Here is a 7,524-nt window from a genome sequence, read left to right as displayed (position 1 = left end):
GTGCCCAGTGGCCCTGGAGGAAGGCTGCACTTGGTGGTGGCCAGGGAGATGGAGAGACTGCCAGGCTCAGCCAGGAGCATATGGCTCAGCGAGGGTGGCCAGAGGGGAAAGACAGGGTCTGTCCAGGTGGTCCCATGGTGTAATGGTGAGCAGTCTGGACTCTGAATCCAGTGATCTGCGTTCACAGCTTAGTGGGACCTCCGAGTTTTGGCTCCCTCAGGGCTTTCCTCAGCATGCTTACACTTTATCCCTGTCCTGGTTTCGGCTGGGACAGAGGTAACTTTCTTTTTAGTAGCTGGTACAGTGCTGTGTTTTGGATTTAGTGTGAGAATGATGTTGATAACACTCTGATGTTTTAGTTGTTGCTAAGTAGCGCTTATTAAGCCAAGGACTTTCCAGTTTCCCATGCTCTGCCAGCAAGCAGGTGTGCAAGGAGCTGGGAGGGAGCCTAGCGGGCAGCTGACCTGAACTAGCCCAAGGGGTATTCCATACCATGGAACGTCATGCCCGTATATAAACAGGGGGAGTTGGCCGGGAGGCGTGGATCGCAGCTCGGGAACTAACTGGGCATTGGTCAGCGGGTGGTGAGCAATTGCATTGTGCATCACTGTTTTTTTCTCCCCCCCCGCCCCCTTCCTTTTTTGTTGTATTCCTTTTCATTACGATTATTATTATATTTCATTATTACTATTGTTAGTATTCTATTTTACTTTAGTTATTAAACTGTTCTTATCTCAACTCACAAGTTTTACTTTTTTTTCTTTCCTTTCCTCCTCCTCACCCCACTGGGAGGGGGAGGGGAAAACAGCTGCGTGGTGCTTAGTTGCTGACTGGGTTAAACCACGACAATCCCCTTGCCTTGCTGTTGGGTCAATTGTTTAACGCACTCTGATCTTCCTTCCTTTCCTGTGCTCCAGCCCTGGGACTGACATCAGTGCCCTTTCGCCTGCCCTGTGCCACCACAGCTCTGCAGCTTTCCTGAGCGCTGGCCCCTGTCCCCTCCCTCCCTTGTTCTTGACTGCTCCTGCATGAGGGCATCCAGCAGTGGCTCAACACCTGAGGTGGAGATCATGCAGTCCACGCCCGGCTCAAAGCTGGCATATAACACTGGATTTTTTCTCTCTTCTTGAAGAATATACACGGGACCTTTTTCATGGCCTTGCCTGGTTGGATGTTGGACATCTCCAAAGACGGAGAATCTACAACCTCCCTGGGCAACCGTTTCCCATCTTTGACCACCACTGTGTGGCATTAGTTGTATTTCCACCCCTGTCCATTGCTTCTTGTTCCATCCATTTCTCTGAGGCTTTTCTGTCTTTCTCTTGCCTGCTTGCTTGTTTTTGGTGCTCTGGTCTCAGTTCAGGAGCTCCACCCACAACTTGCAGTGCCCCATGCATGGGGACAGGCTCACTGTCATGGGAGAGAGCAGATTCGCCCTCTTCCTTTGTCCTGGGTTCGGCTGGGAGAGAGTTAACTTTCACAAGAAGCTGAGCATGGTGAGCAGTTGCATTGTGCATCACTCGCTTATATATTCTTCTGTTACTATTATTGTTATTTCTTCTCTCCTTGTGTTGTCCTATTAAAGTGTCCTTATCTCAACTGACGAGGTTTTACCTTTTCTTCCGATTCTCCTCCGCATCCCACCAGGGCAGGGAGGAGTGAGCGAGCGGCCGCGTGGTGCTCAGTTGCCAGCTGGGCTGAAACCATGACAGCCTTGCAGAGGGCTTGGCCAACTGAGGGGGAGGAGAACAAAGCACCACGAGTCGCCAGCTATGCTGCACAAAGTCTTTAATGAGAAGGAGGAAATGCAGTGGCACAGAAGAGAGACCAAGAAACACGTCTGCAGGGTTCAGGGAGGCACAGAGAATGGCCCATTTCCCAAGGACAAGCTCCACACAAAGCGCTTGCCTTTTCCCATTCTGCTCTACCTGGTGACAATCCCAGCCCAGCAAGAGCAGTCCCTAACTCCGGCACCCTCCCCCCGTCGGCAGGAGGTTCAGCAAAGCAGAAGAGAACGAGTCTGTCCAAGGAGCTCAGAGCAAAGCAAAGCCAGAGGAGCACGCGGAGGCCTGCCCTGCAGCGAGGAGCAGCGGGCACAGGTCCCTCCTGCCAGGTGGGATGAGGACACGCAGCCCGCCTGCAAGCCCTGGCCATGCTCCTGATGCAGAGTTCCCATCTGCCTTCCCGCTACGAAGGGGATGATCCGCCAGCCTTCAGCAGTTCAGACTGCAGCGGGTGGGAGGCAGACACAGCCCTGACCCCCCCAGACCAAGGGAGCCCCCAGAAGAGATGGGAACCCCCCCGGCGCTGAGGAGCTCCCAACAGCAGCTGACAGAGAGGATCCCACGGCTGTGCTCTGAGGGAAAAGAGGTGAGGATGGGGCCCGGCAGGGTCACCACCACCGCGGAGGCCTGGATGGCCACCGTCGAGTCCGCGCAGCGGGCGACACAGGGCTCACTGCAGCTGCTGGCAAGTGGGGGTTGGGCCAGAGGCGCCGCAGGGCGTTGGGAGACAGGGTCTGAAGCAAGACATCTCTCGGTGAGGGAGGCAAAGCTGAAACACAGAGCAGGCAGGGAGCACGAGCCTCAGTATCAGTCTGTCTTTCTTTCCTCAGCTCTCTCTGTGGACACACTTTCTTTTAAAAACACCTGGTGTGCCTACAGTTCCCACGGCCCTCATCGTGCCCTCCGAATTGCACGGCACAGGACGGCTGAACCGCTTTCAGGATAGGACCCAGCACAGTGGGTTTAAAGCACCTGTGGCAAGACTGGTCATACCCCATCTCCTGAACAAACATTGCTGTCATAAAGATGGCACTGGAGGCACTTGGCCATTTCGTTAGAGACCATCTGCTAAAGGCAGACATTCTGGTGGGCAGACGTCCCTGCAGCTCAGCCCCATTGATCCCCTTCTGCTTTAAAGAAACCCCCTCTTCCCAGCCCTCCCCAGCCACCTCCGCCAAAAGGGACAGAGGTGACAGCCCTTAAACAGTTCTGTTGCAGGGCCAAGCTGAGGCAGCCCAAGTATCAACCTGAGGAGCCACCATGACAGCAGCTCAGCCCACAGGGAGAGATGGAGCGGACTCAGGCTTACCTCGTTCCTCGAGGAAAGGGAGGCAAGAGAGGAGGATGCAGAGCCCGGAGCAGCGGAGGTTTTATGCTGTGTCCCAGATCCCCGCGGGGCCACAAACATTACTTGATCATGAAGCATCTAAACACCTAGCAGCTGCCGCTTGCCAAGGCCTCGCTTGGTGATTAAGCCCTTGCCTCTTTCATCTGAAATGTTGTGCTCCTGCTTCATACCACCAAACATCAAAACCATTCATCTGTGTCCCAGCTTCAGAAGGCCAATCAGCTCGGAGGTCTCAGGCTAGTGTACGAGGAGATTCTGAGTGCGTTTTCCTAATACGGATTGCCTTTGTCCACTTGGCCTTCTTCATGGTGAGCACGGCCACCACTCACGGTCAAATTCAGCTATGAGGGACACCTCAAGTCAGCTCTCAAGTGCTTTCAGTGCAGGCACTCAGGCTAGCCCTGAGAAACCTTTCTCCCCAGCGGGTCATCGTAGACACACAGGAGACTCTGAGTAAGTTCAAGCAGAACATCAAGACCGCACAGTCCCATATGGGAGAAGAGAAATCAGCAGGACAAGGCCCAGAGCCTGCTGAGGTACCTGGGAAGTCTGGTCTGCTCGGAGCAGGGGACAGGAGCAGAAGACCTCCAGAGGTCCATTCCAAACTTCATTATTCTGGGTTACCCTGAGTCACACAAGCCCTTGAGCAACCACCAAAAGGCAATGCCTTGGAAGACAGCAAATGCAGGAGATTGCATAGAAGCCCCCGTAGATTCAGGATGGTGCTAAAATGTGTGGAAATGCCCTTGACGCAAGCAGAACTCTGGGGCTGTGAGCTCTGGTATCCCTGGCACGCCTGAGGCAGGCGTGTCCACTGAAGTCCATAGCAGGGTGACTCATGTTTGCCTGGAGTTCAGGGGTTTTCCCAACTCTTCCACCTCATGATGACTCCCAGGTGCTCCGGGAGACTGATCCGATGTCCCTTTGAAATCTGAAATGCATGGAATGGGTCACCTCATCCCTGACCCAGGAAAAAGAGCCATGAGCTTTTGGCTCCCTGCCCTGAGCCTCTCCTCAGAAGCAGGCCATCCAGGCCTTTGGCCTCTGGGATGACCTTACGGAGCAAAAGAGGTCAATTTGGGTGTGGGTCTCTTTCAGGGAAGGACGCGGGCATCTCTTTGATCACCCTCCTACGCATTGATTTCCTGGTTTCCAACAGATTCTCCACTTCCCAAGCTGAGCCCAGACCCCTGGTTGGACGATGCGTGAGGGCCTGGTCAAGTCATCAAGGGACACGGCTATGGAGATCCGAGGGAGAGATTGCTTTGGAGAGACTTGCCTGACCCTCTGGTCACAGTGCATTGTGAAAGTTAATACAGGCCGTTTGAATTAACTTTTCAGTCCTCTCAGCTGTTGTTCACAAAATCATACGAAAACCATTCATGGCACTTCTCTCTTTCCTTGGTCTTGCGGGAATAAACTCCAGGGGATGGGTATGGCGTGGAAAGGAGAAAAGCACTTCTTTTCATGGCTGGACGGAGGCAGTGTGACTGCAAGATGCGGTTAGGGTGGGCATTTCAGTAGGGCATGATCGAGCATGCGCAATCACGATCCCCCTCTTTGTAACTCCACCTACACTAGCACTGCTGATGACAGAGTGGGAGTCTGTAAATACTGTGCTAACACAACCCCCCCCCCAACCCCGCCATCCAGCTTGGTTTTGAGTGTCAGCACAGCAAAGAACATTGCCTTATTCTTGAAGCAACCCTGCAATCAGAGACTCGAGAAGCTTTGTCCCCTTTAGGTAGAGAGTCTACTTGTGAGAGGCTCCTTGCGTTTCCCTTGGCCCACAGGCCATAAGCTGCAAGAGAAATGAGGGTGTCTCAGTTCTTAGTCACCAGGACCATTGTTACATCCAGTTCCGGTAAACTTCAGGGTGTCAGACAGGCACTACCAAATTTACCACGTCCCCACTGACTCATTAACGCCATTTTTCCTGCTCCAGAGCCAAAATGGAATCGGAGCTGCTTTCATCTAGTGATGTAAATTATTGCTTTTGTGGATTGTTTAATATTTTGGTCCATGCTCAAGAATGTCACAATGCTTGCAGTGCTGGGAAAAAGCTCTGGACATACCTATTCCACCAAAACAAGCTCTCTCCAGTCTCCCTCTAAGTCATCCGCACCTCCCGTTTATTCTCCCTTTGCCCCTCCTGACTTTTCCTCAGCCAGGCTCTACCTCGCCCTTGCCATAGATCTCTCCCACTCTCGCAAACCATTCCCCCTACACACCAACAACCTGCATGGCAGTCATGGTCTTTGTTCAAGGCTTGACACCACCCTACGTCCCCAAGAGGCTGGAGGTGCTGCCGGGAGGTCACCACCTCCCCTGCAGGAGTGTCCTCCTCCTAGTGCTCCCAGCAAGCTTGGAGACCTCCTCAGCTAAATCTGAGAAGCCAAGTGGGGTCTAATATGCCCACCTGACCCTGGTTGTCTCCACACAGCTGCCTTCCCTTCTTCCCTGGAGGCAGCAGAGATGGCAGCTGGGGAGAGAAAGCATCCCCCTGTGGCAAGATATCCCAGGTGCGCGGCTGAGGACAAGGCGCTGAGAGCTGCAGCTGTAGCCCCTGGGGCTATGCCTCTCAAGGCCTGTGGAAGGCTGTCACCAGGTGCCTGTCATGCTCAGTGCAGGTCCCAAGTGCAGGGCTTCGAGTGGAGCATTGCCCTGAAAGTCCCAGGGAGCCGGGTGTCATTGCAGAGGGCATGTGATCGGCAGGGCAGAGAGGGCTGGAGCAGGTAGTTGTGGCCGAGTGGTGAAGGCGATGGACTAGAAATCCATTGGGGTTTCCCCGCGCAGGTTCGAATCCTGCCAACTACGGGGCGCACTCCCCTTTTGGGCTCCCTGCAATGGACCACACTGTTTGGGCTCCCTGCAATGGACCACGCTGCAGCCGTGGGACTCAGCTCCACACTGTACCTGCTGCCCAGGGAGACGGTAAAACCCCCTTGCCTACAGCACTTGGGAAATCCTGCTCCCATTGACAAGGTAGGCAAGTAGGGGGAAGAGAACGGACCAGTGCCAAGTATGAGCCATGAAAAGAGGTCCACTGTTGTTGGTTCTTGAGCAGAACTTAAGAGCCTGAGCTCACCTGACATCCCAAGCAGAACAACCCCACCAGCTGTCTTCCCTATGCCTGAAACTACAGCAGCTCCTCTCCAAAGAGAGCCTGCACAACATGGTCCTCATTGCTAAAGATGAAGGCAAGACACCTCATGGATCTGAGATCTTGCCTGGGGTCCTGGGGATATTCTGCCTGACCCAGCCCCAGCCCTTGCACACATGGACAACCTTTCCCCGGGGGCTTTCCAAATTTAACCGAAGAATGAGATGATAAGGGGTGGGTCTCTCCTGGCTCCTCCTCTTCTGGGAAAGATGTGGAAGTGCGAAGGAGGCCATGGTGGTGACTGCGGCATCAGGAGACCATCCCCTGCCATCACAGACCCTGATGGGTGGCATGGAAAAGACCCGGAGGCTTCCCAGAGGACTTCTCTCAGTCGCATACCCAGCTGCTCCCCACAGAGCAGCAGCAGAGGAGGGGCTGCAAGTAGCCTGCCTGGGTGGTTCAGCATCTTAAGGAAAAGGGAAACTCGGAGGGGCACATGCAGAGAGAGCCCGGAGAAGGAGAAGGAGAGAAGAGCCAGTGGCTGGTGCATGGTCCGTTCCCCGCAGCCATGCCACTGAGGGTGGCGGAAGCAGTGCAAGCAAAAGAGAAGCTGAGGGAGGTTGGCAGCACGGATGAAGAAGGAAAGGGGCAGTGGAAGGGGGACCCGGAGCTGAGCCAGGGACCTCTTGATCTGCAGTCAAATGCTCTCCCCTGAGCAATAGCCCCTGCAGCAGGCAGGCTGCGGCCGCACTCTCCGTGCTCACATCTGCTCCCACATCCCAGCCCTCTCCATCCCGCTTTTGCTTTTGTCTCCTCTCCTTGCTTTCTGCGTGCTCTGGTGTGTGGATGGGACAGGGAACCAGCAAACACAAGCCCAAACATGCAGGCCTCAGCACTGCCACCTCGTCCCTCAGCCTCACCAAGAGGTTCTACCAGCTCAGCCTGCCCAGAGCCTTCCTGGGACACATCCGGCAGCATTTAAGACTGGCCACCACCCAGTCCGGATGGGCCAGCCCTGCCCTGGGGCGACTGGGAACCACCTCCACCCCCAGCAGCGTTGGGCAGGACAGGAATGGCGCCAGGCACGGAGAGGAGGGGTTTCTCTGGCTCTTTGGCACCCTGCAAGGTGGCGGGGGCAGCCCTCGGCTGTTGGCGAGCAGCAAGGGCAGGGCTGCGCCAGGAGGGAAGACAAGCCAGGAGCTGGGGGGGAGCGCAGCACAGCACGGGCAGGGCAAGGCCCTCGCAGCTGGTGTGAAAGGCAAGGCAGTAACTGCTGTATGACTTGCTTA

General features: G+C 55.0%; 1 non-coding gene across 1 annotated transcript; it reads left to right on the top strand.

The window, feature by feature from the left end:
• The first annotated feature begins 5,867 nt into the window (after positions 1 to 5,867).
• Positions 5,868 to 5,949, top strand: TRNAS-AGA (transfer RNA serine (anticodon AGA)). Its single transcript has one exon. It is a non-coding gene; the product is annotated as a tRNA-Ser (tRNA).
• The last annotated feature ends 1,575 nt before the right edge of the window (positions 5,950 to 7,524 follow it).

The sequence above is a fragment of the Gymnogyps californianus genome, unplaced genomic scaffold (assembly GCF_018139145.2).
Source record: "Gymnogyps californianus isolate 813 unplaced genomic scaffold, ASM1813914v2 HiC_scaffold_34, whole genome shotgun sequence".
Classification (NCBI taxonomy): Eukaryota; Metazoa; Chordata; class Aves; order Accipitriformes; family Cathartidae; genus Gymnogyps; species Gymnogyps californianus.
Note: the sequence above shows the minus strand (reverse complement) of the source record. Positions and strands in the feature narration are given on the sequence as shown.